The sequence below is a fragment of the Aricia agestis genome, chromosome 4 (assembly GCF_905147365.1).
Source record: "Aricia agestis chromosome 4, ilAriAges1.1, whole genome shotgun sequence".
Taxonomy (NCBI): Eukaryota; Metazoa; Arthropoda; class Insecta; order Lepidoptera; family Lycaenidae; genus Aricia; species Aricia agestis.
The window spans coordinates 9,915,733-9,930,998 of record NC_056409.1 but is presented as its reverse complement, the minus strand read 5'-3'; the positions used below and the strand labels follow the sequence as shown (position 1 = coordinate 9,930,998).

At 35.1% G+C, this 15,266-nt stretch overlaps 1 protein-coding gene across 3 annotated transcripts in view; it reads left to right on the top strand.

The window, feature by feature from the left end:
- Positions 1–15,266, top strand: part of LOC121725864 (GAS2-like protein 3) — a 72,324-nt gene that overhangs the window by 15,490 nt on the left and 41,568 nt on the right. For 2 of the 3 annotated variants that reach the window (XM_042113005.1, XM_042113004.1), the window contains one exon: positions 13,078–13,113. The exons of the other annotated variant lie outside the window; for it this stretch is intronic. The gene's annotated coding sequence lies outside the window, so the exon portion shown is untranslated. The remainder of the gene's footprint in view (positions 1–13,077; positions 13,114–15,266) is intronic. 3 annotated transcript variants of the gene reach the window in all.

Sequence of the window (15,266 nt, the reverse complement as noted above, 5' to 3'; positions counted from 1 at the left end):
TGCGCGCTCTAATAAACTTATGACGGCAATTTGCGAGAGTTTTATTGCCATTCCTTAAATGTGTAGAGTGTAAAGTCTAGACAGACACCGTAAATATAAATCAACAAGCTGAAATCATATTTATTGCTAGCTACTAAGCCAATAACATACTTTATTGTTTTAGTTATAACTTTCAATATTCGTCCATGTTGCGAATAAGCATGTATGATATTTTGATGACTCAATGAATAATGTAATTAAAGGAACTATTTTATAATTTATTACTGCAATATAATAATTAAAAAGGATCCACAATGTGAATAAAGTTATAGAATTTTTTTTTATATCTGTCAAGTTAATATTCTAATGTATCGGACTCTTAAAATCACTTAAAATCTTAAACAATTGAGGTAACTCAAGTGGCAATTTCTAGAAGGGTCTAAGGACCCTTCTAGAAATTGCCACTGAATGAATGTTTAAGAACAACGAAGTTTTTGCCAATTAGGGCCACATGAATCACAGCCGTAGGTGGTCTTCAACAATCATTAAGACATTTCGTCGCCATTCTAGCGTAAACTTTCTTCGCTTAGTCACAAATGGCGATAAACATTCAACACATATATTTATAATTATTAATTACATAATCAGTAGGCACAAGGCATATTTGAGTTGCAAATTATACCTAATTGTTATTATTGAATACATCAATTACCTTTTAAGACATCTGACATTTATTGTTGCAAGCCCATAAGAGTAGCAATTACGATATTTTAAAATCTTAAGAAATAATAATCGGCCAAGTGCGAGTCGGACTCGCGCACGAAGGGTTCCGTACCAGTATAGAGCGAAAGTAGACAAAAAATTGTGTTTTTTGTATGGGAGCCCCCCTTAAATATTTAATTTATTTTAATTTTATTATTGTACTTTACAAATGAAATTAAGGATTTTGTGAAAGTGCCTAGCTGTTACCATTATTGATTACGAGCAAAAAAGGCACGTTTCTTGTATAGGAGTCCCCCTTAAATATTAACTTTATTTTATTTTTAGGGTTCCGTACCCAAAGGGTACGTCTATCTGTCCGTCTGTCCGTCCGTCTGTATGTCTGTCTGTCTGTCTCCAGGCTGTAACTCAAGAACGGTATTAGCTAGAGAGTTGAAATTTTCACATATTATGTATATCTGTTGCCGCTAAAATAGCAAATACTAAAATCAAAATAAAATTAATATTTAAGGGGGCTCCCATACAAGTACAAACGTGATTTTTTGGCCGTTTTTGCTCTATATCAATAAAGACAACAGGTAGGTACTTGAATTTTTCTCAAAGTCCTTAATTATATGTATGCCTTAATATTTAATAATAATTTTAAAGAAAATAAAAAATTAAGGGGGGCTCCCATACAAAAAATACAAAGTTAGCCTAATTTTGCTCTATAATGGTACGGAACCCTTCGTGCGCGAGTCCGACTCGCATTTGGCTGATTTTTTAGTATATTTTGTTGTTATAGCGGCAACAGATATACACAATTTGTGAAAATTTCAGAAGTCTAGCTATAGCGGTTCTTGAGATACAGCCTGGAGAGTGGAGACAGAGGGACAGACATACGGACAGACGAACAGACGGCGAAGTCTTAGACATTAGGTTCCGTTTTTACCCTTTGGGTACGGAACCCTAAAAACTGCCACATTGCAAATATGTTTCGCTCTATACGCTCGGCTATTATATACAACAAAACGCATTAAAGTATTTGAAATTATTAAAACTGTAAGTGGTTTCATTCGTTTGGCGTTGGAAATGAATTAAAAAACTAATTTCAAACGAGTGCAGCCAAAGTGGCTGTGTGCGATCACTTTAAACTTGAAAACAGCCTTAATATTAGCAGTTAGCTGCAGCTAGGCTTTTGGTTTTTTGACGCATTGCGGGAATTTCAGTTTTAAAGTTTAAATAGGTTTACTAAGGTTTAGGCAGTTAGGATTTGAAAGAGCCTTAAGTTCTTTTGGTCCCGTCTTGGGCAAAGGAAGGGTCATTTGCTTCATGGTTTTAAATGTTATTAATTATAATGAAATATGTATCAACTAATACAATAATAACTAATTTAAAAATAAATTAGTGTTGATCACACAAAAAATAAGCATTTAAACACCTCGAGATCACGTACTAAAGTAGCATAATATACATATTAAATTAGTAATTACCCACTCAATTTTCTGTACTAAGTTAACAAATAGCACCATTTGTCATAATATAATTTGTAATTATATACGTGGGAGAGCCATGCTTCGGCACGAATGGGCCGGCTCGACCGGATAAATACCACGTTCTCACAGAAAACCGGCGTGAAACAGCGCTTGCGCTGTGTTTCGCCGAGTGAGTGAGTTTACCGGAGGCCCAATCCCCTAACCTATTCCCTTCCCCTACCTACCTTCCCCTATTCCCTTCCCTTCCCTCCCCTATTACCCCATTTCCCTCTTGAAAGGCCGGCAACGCACATGTAGCTCTTCTGATGCTGCGAGTGTCCATGGGCGACGGAAGTTGCTTATATATATATATACAAACCCTTTCGCTTATTGATGACATCATGGTCAGGCTTATCTTGTTAACTAAATAATTGTTGTCCCTACTGTAAGTTAAAACAACTAACTACTGTAAATGAACTCAATTGTTTCTGACAGATTTGTGCAAGCGCACGCCGCTCGAACTTATTGCTGTCAATTGTCTAAAGTTATTAAGTGCCATTCTATTTAGGTCATAGAATTGCACTCCTGACGTCATACTCTCGTCTCTCGTACTTTAATTTGACAGCAGGAAAAAAGTAATATCAAAGCATTGAGCAAAGATAATATAGGCGTAGAGCAAATCTTCTTACTCTACATAACACGCCTAACTGCTTCAATTCCTAACTTCTACGAGGCTTGGACCGTAAATGTTTGCTAAATATACCTGCACTTTAAAGTTCTGAATGTAGAAACGACAAAGGTAGGAGGAGCCTGTTTAAAAGTTAGACAGACTTAACTTACCTAAAAAATTTTGCGATCTGCTGGGTAATACCGAATGAAATATTAATCAGTCCTAAATCATATCACCACTGCGCGAAGCAAACACAATCGCACAGATTAATAATTCAAAGATGTCAATTACGGCTTAACTGTAGTTGACTCGAGAATAATTCAAGAGTCGAGACAATCTCGGGTATGTCTCGAGACATTACTCGAGTTTTACCCGCATAAAACAAGTCGGGACTTAAGGTGAGTTATCATCAGCAAGTGGTCTCAAGTCTCAAGTTACTGGCTCGTTTTGAGTGAGCGTGGGAACCATAGTGGGAACCGAGGACCACTTGTTAGTGTAATTTAGTTACTGAGGGGTGTGTTGGATTTATGATGTACACATTTCCCTATGGTAATATTGAACTTACTTATCGTGGTTAGTGCATAAGTGTTATATAGTATAGTATATCAAATAAATATAGTTTAGTTTTAAAAATGTACTTTATCTTAATATGTATTTAATACTTTATCATAATTAGGTGTCTTTAATGTTTTTACTGCTCAGGGCGTGAGAGCTTTGTAGGGCGGGCGGGTCAGAACTCAGAGCTTATAGTAAATAGTTACTTACTTTCTGTAATATTATTAAGTTTACTTCTTAACTATTTTGCTAATACATATTTTCAAGTACTTTAATCATGTACGAGCTACCTAAGAAGCTGTATAAAATAAAAGCACGACACTTTAGTATCAGCGTCGCATCGAGGCAACAAACTTAGAAAAGCTGTTGAAAATCTTTTATATGAAGACAATATTTGGAAGTGTTGACATTTTCGAGTAGACCCATTCACAAATTACAAGCAAGAAGCTGTAGAAGCTTTTAAATGCTTAAGAAGTTTTACTACGGCAAACGGGAACCACGACACATAGAGTAATGCGTCTTTTAGATAAGTTTTGAATTGTTGTTTGTTAGATATTTTGTTACTTATTATACCTGTTACAAAGTCTTTTTACTTTAGACAAACAATAGATTATTTTTCTGATTATATTACTCAGAAGTTTCCTTCTTGAGTCAAAAAAAAAACATAGAAGCAAATTTGAGATACAAAATTAAAATAGCTATTTTCAATACAATGAGAGAATATTTCGGTTATCAGAGTTATTAAGTTACTATTGTCTCTTGTTTGTACAACAACTTTTATTTACGACTAATTGTCTTGTATCTTATCTTAATCCTCCCACTGTAGAGACTCATTCATATATTTTATATCAGATTGAAGAAACTCATTGTAGTTTATAGAAAAAGCAATTTTTTAAGCTCGCAAATAGATATTAGCCAGAATTTTTAAACCTCTCGTTTTGAAATAAAAAAAAAGTTAAACTAAGTCCATGCCCTACTTTGAACACTAACGATAGAGCTAAAACATTTGTAACCCTAAAATATCGCATGGTTTATTCGCAATCACGATAGATAAAATCCAACGCCTGAGTTAGCCATAAATAAACATTCGTCATTATAGCACTTTTCCACAACCATTATTACATTTCTAAGTGATATTGATTATTCTAACCCGGCGATCATTTCTTGTCTGGCGACTTCCCTCGCTGTTTGAGGGAGGACCTGCGCTATGCGTCATCGTGCATCCCGCTTGCACCCATCGTACTCTAATGGGAGTGAATGAGAGAAAGTGAGCGAATTGATTCATGAGATGCGGATGCTGGAACGTGGTTATGCACGCATGTCTAGACGCTTTTTGAATTGAGAACTGTCACTGCCCTTATTTAACTAATATTATAATTTGTATGCTGGCTGATGGCTGGTGACGTTTTTGTAATGTGGTAGCGAACGGTTGAACGTCACTAATTTATTAGTGATTAGTGGTTTTTACGATAAGGATTTTAGCTATTAGTACTTTATAAGTAGACTTCATAAATCATATCACGGTAAAATATATACTTACTTAAGTTTCAACACAATAATATGGTTTAATTTACTTCCTAGTTAATTAATTTGAACACATAATAAAGTGCATACTGTATAGTTGTTGAAACAAAGACTTTTTTCCAGTAATATTTTATACCTTTGAATTGATCATTAAAATTTTACAGTGAAGCATGACTTAAGCAATATATTAAATACATAATTATTGTATAATCGTGTAAATCACGCATTTGCGTTAAAAAGTACAATTTACATTTTTACACATTTGAGGTTACTTTTACGCAAATGAACACTATTGAATTACGCAAATATCTGGCTCAGTTTGTCAGCTAAATGGTCGTAACGACGTCAAGTATGAACTTGACCTTCTCTTGGTGCCGTGCAGCATGAACCATCCACTTTCCCGACTCCTGTCTCCCGGCTGCGAGCGAGGTGAGCGAGCCGACTGCCGAGCCAGTCTCGTGCGCGCCGCGTCGCCGGCACATCACTGCCCCACGGAATGACAAACTAAAACTAACTCGACATCAATTAAAAGTTACACGAACATATTTTCAAAATACACACCCATCATATGCGTCACCTGGTAGGTTCAGTTTGTGACTTTTTGCTTGTTTTACTTGATTTTTCACATGAGAGGGTTAAGTAGGTAATTATTTTATTCATACAATCATAAATACCAAATTAACGTTTTTTTAAGACACTAGAAATACATATTGCATGAACTTCATGATATTATTTGATGTTTTACGTCAAATCTCTATTATAGTTATAACTTAATAATTAACTTCTCGGCTGTTTTTTTTTAATATATTTTTAACTATTTTTAAACAATAGGTACACTAGTTTTTTTCAATCAAAAAAGTCAATACAACATAGAGATTTGTAATAAATTTTATACAAGTTACTCTGATTATTTTAAAACGCCGAAATCGATGTTGCCTCATGTTGAATTTTATGACAAACATCCGAAATGTTTTTAGTTTTAGTTTATCTACCTTTAAATTATTGGGTTAACACTTGAGAGTATTTTACAATAGACAAATTGAGAAATGTTTTCTATGGTTACGGACTCTACCTTCCACGCATGATGCATCCTTTATTCTCGGCTTTTTAAATTGTACGTAAGTCGCGGTCGTAACAAAGTACAATTTACATAATATACTAATATTATAAATACGAAAATGTGTCTGTCTGTCTGTTATCTTTGCACGATTAAACCACTGAGCCGATTTTGATGAAATTTGGTATGCAGATACTTTGAGTCCCGAGAAAGGACATAGGTAGTTTTTATTCTGGAAAAATGACCGGTTTCCGCGCGATAAACAAATTTTTGCGCAATGAAGTTACGGGCGTCATCTAGTGATAAATATAATATCGTCGTAAGTGAGGCGAATGAGTCGACTAGTCAGAATCACATAGAGGTCTGTACCCTGTGGTCTTTATCTTCTCCATTCATGCCTATTCTCAAATGTTGTCCGCAGCTTCTGCATAAGAAGTAAATACGTCTATTCTTCCATATTTGGAATGAAAACTTTCTTTACCGATAATTGTTGAAATTATCAATTTATAGTGGAATTGGAATTTGCAATCGGAATAACGAAATGGGCGCGTATCACGAGATGGTCGACAGAGTGAGCTCCAGCTCAGTATTAACTTCATTACGGCGACGGAGCGTGACAGACATTAGCCTGACGATATGATTAATAGCTACCAGGTCAAGACCCTCATATCTTTCTCTCTTCTATCTTTATTTTTGTAAGGAGTTCTTTAGGGTACTTACTAACCTTTTACCAAAAAAGAGCTTCCGAAAATTTACAAACATGTAATTACCATGGCGTCGGTATACAAATTGTTAATCTTTTTATTAGTTGCAGGGGTACTTTTAGGTCACGGGAGCTCGGAATTCGCCAAATCACATGTTATCCGTTGCTTGTTCCACAGTGGAACTTCCACTAAACTGTAGTTAAAGTTTAGGGCGAACTACCCAAGCGTTAGAGCTGTTATCATTTTATTGGCACTATAGAATATGAATGATAATAATAAGACTTTTTCTATTGTGTGTTTACTGTTTACCTTACGTGGGTTAAGCAATTTCTCAAACGTGTTAGAGGACCATAACTCTGAGTCCTCGATGCAGAGAATCGCGATTACATCAGATTGCAAAGATGTATGTTTTTAGCGTTGATAACATTGTTGGTAGTGACGTGTGACGTGTGTTTAGACGGAGAAAAACAAATTATCTCTTGCTGATAACGAGACTTATCAACTTACACAGCCTCGTAACAACCAGTACCTCTGAGACGTGAGACGTGAGCTAGAGCAGCAGCTGTGCTATAACATTTTTCAAGACAGCTTTCCAAAGTCTAAAACGAAACAAGAGTTAGAAAGAGTGAAGTTTATTGAAGAAACTTTTGTTATTTCAAGTGTAAGATTAATCGCTTATTCCAATTAAATCTTGATTAATTTCTATATAAACTTTTAATGGGTAATGAAATGTATGTTCACTAACCAAAATTGTTTACGATTACAACTTGGTTTGCTCCTTTACGACTCAAGAAAATGGGAGTGAAACTATTTTAAGCCGGAACTACACGTGCTCGGGCGAGAGTTTCTATGATGCATAGTGTAGAAAATTATTACTGTTTTCTGTTGCTATATTTTGCTACCAAGTCTTGTAAGAACTCTATGACATTCATGAGTCTATGTAAACATAGTAATATTATCATTTATCAGTCATAACCAGGTCATAACCTAGCTTTAGCCAGAAATATTAACTTCTGAGCCTATCCCATTTTAGTCTGTCATTATATTGGGATTTGGGACTAAGCTCCCATGTCATCAATAGTGTAATTTAGTTGTTGTTACGTTAGAACTTAGAGCCTATCAAAACTATAACCCGGGAATAATTTATGATGCTCAGCTTTCAAATACAGTGTTTGGTGGAGTAGTGTGTTCCTAGTTCCTACTAATGCCAGATTGTCACATACATGATACAAAGTAAAGTCAAAATAGCTGTACAACAAATTCTCAATAATTTTGGTAATGAGTTCGAATTCGTAAACAATTCAACATACTACATATTAAGTATTTTTGAATGTATTATTTCCGCCACAGTTTACCCGCAAATACCTGCAATCGAATCCGAAATTAAGTAATTATTTGTAGAGGGAACGAATACGCCACTGGCCATTGCAGTTGGAGTAAAACAAATACAATTTTCTATACAAATATAAAAGCTTTCTCGTACTAAAATGTTCTGTTCTTATAGTACCTTTGTATTGGACATAACATACTATGTGTAAGGACTTTTTTTATGAAATAAGGGGACAAACGAGCAAACGGATCACCTGATGGAAAGCAACATCCGTCGCCCATGGACACTCGCAGCATCAGAAGAGCTGCAAGTGCGTTGCCGGCCTTTCAAGAGGGAAATGGGGTAATAGGCGAGGGAAGGGAATAGGGGAAGGTAGGGAGGGGAAGGGAATAGGTTAGGGGATTGGGCCTCCGGTAAACTCACTCACTCGGCGAAACATAGCGCAAGCGCTGTTTTACGCCGGTTTTCTGTGAGAACGTGGTATTTCTCCGGTCGAGCCGGCCCATTCGTGCCGAAGCATGGCTCTCCCACGTAACAAACTTTAAAGATACATTCTACATTCTGATAGATCAAATACAGTTAACACCCGGAAATATATAAACGGCTCCAAAGAAATAGTCTGAGGAGTGAAATATCAATATTTCAAATATTTAAAATGATCGCCATTTCTCAACTTCCACTGATGTCTATTTTAGTGCTCTATCTATGTCAAACTTCGATTCAGACGAACATGGAAGACCAAAAAGATTGGAGTCCCGACTCCCAAGCGCTTCATAAAATAAATATGGCTTAAATTATCTACAGAACAAAATTGCGTTCATTATCGTATCGTATTATTTAAAAAAAAATACAAATAACAATCATATTTATCACGCATCTAAACCTTTATCAGACAAGTGCAGTACGCAAGTTATTTCTTTTCTAACTCTTCGAATTCAAACCCGTCTCTTCTCCCTGACGACTTCCGTATACAAAACCCGGATGACGGATGATGATACTTACACAATACTAATATCGTGTTTTCCAATAATTTATGCTGTTAGGAAGAAATCGAATCATTACAGGTATGTGAAAGTGGTGGGCACGCGTCGATATCGCCCAACAAAATGTAGCGTTACTTGCAGTCTGCCAGATCCACGTTACTCATATTGTTTATAACACAAAATAACAAAATTTCACTCGTAAAATGAGATCACTTAACTTTAAAAATCGAATGATATTCAAAAATCTCGATCTTTTGATTAAACTCGAAAGCCCCGTAGCTCTACATATTTTATGCGTGGCAAACGAAATATTTATATAATCATACACCACTTTATAGGAATTACAAACGCAACAAATTACTTACGTAAGATCATTAAGAATATTTCCAAAATATTATATTGTGTAAACTTAATCTATATGTATCATCTGTTCCACGGTTACCGAAACTGTAGTTAGCGTTTTTCCTGAGTCGCTTTCGCTTTCTTTGAGTAAAAGTTAACTCCAGGGGCGAGTACTCTACAACCGATATCTTGTGACTTGTGAGCGTAGAAAATTATGAAAGTGTTGCGAATTTATTTTTGTATAAAAATTAGTTTATATTTCACGGTGGTGAAATTGAGATGTTAAGCATGAGTTTTCGATCATAATTTCCTTCTTTCTGAATATTCAAACAATTGCACGTCATGTCTTTTGGTTTTAATTATTATTCGTATTATTTATAATATAATGCAGTGAAAAAATTTGTCTGAAATTATTTATAGTCAAGAAGCAAGATAGACCTATAGACTCTGGCTCTATCATTTTGCTAAGCTATGCCTATGGTTTTGACTATGAAGCGAGTTAGAACACTTCACATAAAACGTTAAATTTTGTATGAGGGATCAGCATAGAGCAAGGTAATATTTTACCCCCAGGCTTTGTGGCAAGCTGATACCGAAGATTACCCAATGTTTTGACATGTTACCTATAAAAATCTTAATGATCTTATTTAATATGAATTACGTCCCACACGCACGAGGTTAATCGGAGTTTAGCAACATTACATTAGCGATTGTAATTGATATTTTATCGAAACGGAGGCGAAACGAATGCGCTAATGTCCTATTGATTGAGTGGCCTTTACCGTCGATAGCATTGCTTGTGATATTGTTTAGAAAAGTTTGAGAAATTATAAATTAGTGATTAAAGTTATAGTTTGTGAGGGTGGGTTGCACCAACTTACTTTAACTATAACTGTAACTTTAACTACAATGAAAAATGTCAAATCTTTGGTTAAAGTTAAAAATTGAAGCCATCAAGACGCCATATTTAACCATAACCATAGAGCTCGACAAGGCTTTAAATGCACGTGGCGAAAAAAGGAACTAACGCTGTCATCATACAAAAACGCAATTTTTGACAGTTCTCCTTAATCAGCAGCGCCCCCGCCCACGTTCTTATAAAGCCTTGTCGGACCAGCAACGTCATCTGTCAAATTCTGTGGCCAAAGTTAAGGTTAAAGTTAAATTAGCCTTAACTATAACCATAACTTTGACCATAACTTTAACTTCAACCACGCCTCTGGTGCAACCCAACCTTAATGTTTGGGGGAATATTAGAAATATCCATAACTTTAATACTATAATTTCGAATTTAATGATACAAAAGAGAGTAGATAACGTGGCCCTGTGAAATGAACGACTTACTTTGAGAGGAATTAAAGATTTTTTATTCCACTTAAGATTCAGTTTATTTAAATTTTCCATATCATTTGATATGGAAAATCTTTATCAATGATCTAATGATGTAAGCAATACAATCACCTTAACTTGGTTTTGGGTATTGTTAAAGTCCGCATTACGGATCGACCGGTAAAATGTTTATGAGCATTACCTTGCACTTTGGAATTTAGTTCAAAATGTTTTGAACAAACTAAAAATAATAAAGTAAGAAAAACAGGCTAATGGTTAGGTATGATTCAGCGTTATCATGCAGTAGCGTCAAAACTCGGAATATTTAAAAACACTAATGACTTAACTCATTACAATCGGTGGTCCTTTTCGGTAATCAGCTCAGATACAAGGCCAGCCTCAAGGAGAACAATATAGTACAATAAAAGTCGAATTATTTTAACAACGTTCTTATGTTAATGCGAGCAATTAAAATTTACGTCTCGCTAGTTTTAATTGTTGGACAATTATTTCGCGAGCGTCGGCAACTTATTTGTTTCATAATTCGCCTTGTACATTTTTTGCTGGCGTCGAGTGCTGCTGGTGGCCTATTATTATGAACGCTTTATGTAGTTTTAATATTAATTAATAAAAATTATTTTATTAATTTAATAAAAATTAGCCTATGTTCAGCAGAAATAATGCAGGATTCCAATGGTAAAAGAATTTTTCAAATCGGTCCAGTAGTTTCGGAGCCTATTCGACTCAAACAAACAAACAAACAAAAAATCAAATCTTTCCTCTTTATAATAGTAGTGTAGACTACCTCTATTGCGGCCGTTCCCAATATTTGATCTATCTCTGGTTTTGCCCTACTAGAGATAGGAATAGCTCACATTAGACATTAGAGACATATATTTTATGTCAATTGTGAGCTATTCCTATCTCTAGTAGGGCAAAACCAGACATAGATCAAATATTGGGAACGGCCGTTAGTCTACCACTAGGTAGTAGTAGTCCCCGAAACTCCAATATTTTTGATAATACTCCGACTATAAATTAGACTCTTATTAGGCTTTTATTAGACTCTTGTGCTTGCTTATTTTCACTTGTACTGAGAGAGCGACTCTCAATCGCTAGCGTCGCGCTTACCCGTCTTCCTCATTAAACTTCACTGTAATCTGAATCATTTATAAAGGTACACGGGACAATTATCGTAACGATTTATCTCCTCGATGTTAAAATCGAACGACAAATTGTACGTGTGTATCAATATCGCAAACGATTTTACGTTCAAAAGATCGATTGGACGATTTTCTTGACGATCGATCGAAACGACAAATTGTCCCGTGTATGGGGCACCTTTACTGATAACATATTATTATTAGGGCCTGTTTCACCACTTTCTGATAAAGTGCCTAATAGGCTATTTACAACTTTTTTGACAGATTCTCCATACTTCATCTGTCAAGTTAATTGATGAATAGCCTTATCCGGAAGTGGTGAAACAGGCCCTTAATATGTTATATTTTCACAATATGTTACTATCGTTATTTTGAATAATATTTATTTAGCGGAGTTTAAATACAATCACACGCATCTTAATGCCCACACTTACGATATTTCACTAATTTGCATGTCAGCAATGTGAGTGACGTCTTTTACTGTGTAATTAATTGTTGATATGAGTGGCATTAAAATGATAAATTATGAACGTGGGACTCACACTTGAACTTCGAGTGACACGTAAGGTTAGATTGAGTGGTTGATTGAAAGCAAAACCACAAAACAACTTTAGTGTCTTGGTTTTGGTGTTAACTGTTAACCTGCTTTTTTAACACCCTTCTTTTTGGTCGGGTGTTAAAAATTGGTTTGAACGAGATCTAGCAAGTAGTTTTTTTTATACGTCATAAATGGTAAACCTTAATTTAACTTTCATTAAATCAGAGACCAGCTTGTCTATGATTAAATCAACTGAAATAAGATTAAAAAACAAATCAAAAACCTTTTAATTTCATAATAATAAACCTTATTGCTACTGCGGTCTGCGGAATCCGTTATGGGCGAGTTCAACTCGGCCGGTTTTTTATTTTACCTGCAACCTGTAAAATTTGAATTTCTTGATATTTCTTTATTTAAATTTTAATTTATAATAAATTAATAATTAATAGTACGCTTGAAACATAATACTTAAATTAGGGCCGGTATCAATATTCGGTACCCAAGATGCATCTCGGTCTCAAGACGCGGTTCGCCTCTATGATCGATCCAAAATTTGACAGCCAACCAATCACAGAGCCTGAACCGTGTCTTGAGGCCGAGATACATCTTGAGTACTGACTATTTATACCGGCCTAATTGTCTTTCCACAATTTACACATTTTTATATTAATTCAAAAATTATAATAAGAAATTATATTATAAACTAAAATTTTCTTATTTTTGTTACAGTTGTCTGCTTGGAGGATGGTCAAATTTTGACTATCGGTAAGTATTTTTATACCATATTTGATTTTTGTTTAGTTTTTAAAGTATCGAGGAAATTAGTCTTATTTATAATGAAATATGTCTTATTATTATGAATACTAACTGTTCGGGCAAACGCCATAATATAAAATATTTCGCCCATATTATTTTGTTGATGTGACTAAATATTAAATAAGTACCTATGTCACCAATTCATCATAGCAACGTTCATCGCTATCCCGTCGCACAAACAATGGTCGCCGTCAGTGTCGAGTTGTAATAATTTACTATTATTTATTCAACAAATGCACTTATAAATATAAAAAGATGTTGTCCGATTATCAACCCTAGCCGATATGCTCGCTAAGATTCACGAAAATCGGTCGAGCCGTTTCAGAAGTGTTCAACCACGCACCCCGTGACACGAGAATTTTATATATTATAGATTAATTAATTACTTTGACTTGCTAAACCTTATCACATTATAGGAACCAAATAATAAGTTCAGATTAGTTAAGCAATCAGCACGCGTGTAAACGTATCACTGTGCGATTTGCATAAATTAAACTAACTGAATTTTTGACGCTATCTGAATTGACAAAATAAAGGGCACTGGGTCTCATCTTACTATCATTCTATAGGTAGTGTCCGTTCGAATAAAATTATAATACTTTTAATTATTATAGACCACGAAAAACATAATTTTATGTAATAGTTAAATAGGTTACTCTACCTACGTCCTACTCTATGTCCAAAATGTATTGCGTAATGCATTTAGCACTTAAATAATTTATTATTTTATAAACCACTTGATGCTTATTATTACTTTATAAATTTATATAACATGTTTGTTTTTAATTATACAATAATTGTTGTCATAAAACTATTACATAAATAAAATTCAATATCGCCAGTCGTCACATAATATAATATACTGTTTTCCGGAATCCGATCCAGTGTTGGCTGGAACGAAATGTTTATCTTTATTGAGAAGATAGGACTTAAGTTTATGTTCTAAATTTGCAGAATATACTCAAACCAATTTTAAAGTACAGTCAACACGGAATGAAAATTAAATAATGAGAACATATTTTGTGTTTGTCCAGCAAATAGTAAATACTTTTTATCTACAAAATATTAGACACACACACAAATGCAAGTTAATATTTCTGATGTATGTAGAGCACTGGGACTTGTCAACTATAAGCTACAAAGCTTTGAACCTACTAATACAAAGTAAGACAGCACCAAACCACAGAATATAGTTAACCCAGTGAGTGAGTAGTGTCCGAGTAATGGACGAATATAACAATTACCGACGCCGCACGCGCCGCTGTTACCTCTACGCGCCCTGAATCTTTAAATTAAAACTATACTTACTTGCAACTGACTCTATCATTTGGTAAATGTGCCACATTAAGGCTATTTCGATGTGAAACGTGTAAGATGTCAAACATGTAGGGCTTGAAGAATGTGAACTAAGAAGGGTCATCAAGTCAATGTGTGGGCTGCTACAACTCCCAAGCGGCCACATGCGGCCGCGATAACAATAGATAAGCTATTGTGTCTGGTTTTCCACGATCATGCGAAAGTGTATCTGTCTGTTACCTCTTTACGCTCAAACCGCTGAACTGATTTTGCTGAAATTTGGTATGGAGATACTTTGAGTCCCGGGAAAGGACATAGAATACTTTTTACCTCGGAAAAATGTATGATAAACGAATTTCAGCTCAACGGAGTTGCGGGCGTCACCTAGTATTTTAATATTGCAATTGCGTATAACTGGTTTAAATGATCTCTTATTTGATACATGTTCCACATGAGCAGGCGGCCGCGTGACGGTTCATTTGTCTGTCGACTGCATTAAATTAGCTATCTCACATCTAATGTTACCTGAGTGCATTGTGCCCCATATCTCTCCGGTTTGTCCACTGCGGGATCGTTGCTCGGTTTATGTCCATTGAGTCATTGTTGGGTCGTTACACATTGTATAATGCTCGTGTTTACACTGTAATAAGCGCTCAGTAGTTAGGGCGTTTCTTTTCTTTATATTCGACGTTCAAAGAAGCCGTATAACTTAGTTTATTTCGAGTTAAGACGCTTTAAAGTTAAAAGTGTAGAGTCAAAACTTTCAAGAATCGCTAAAGGAACTTGCTTCCAAATCTTGGAATAAA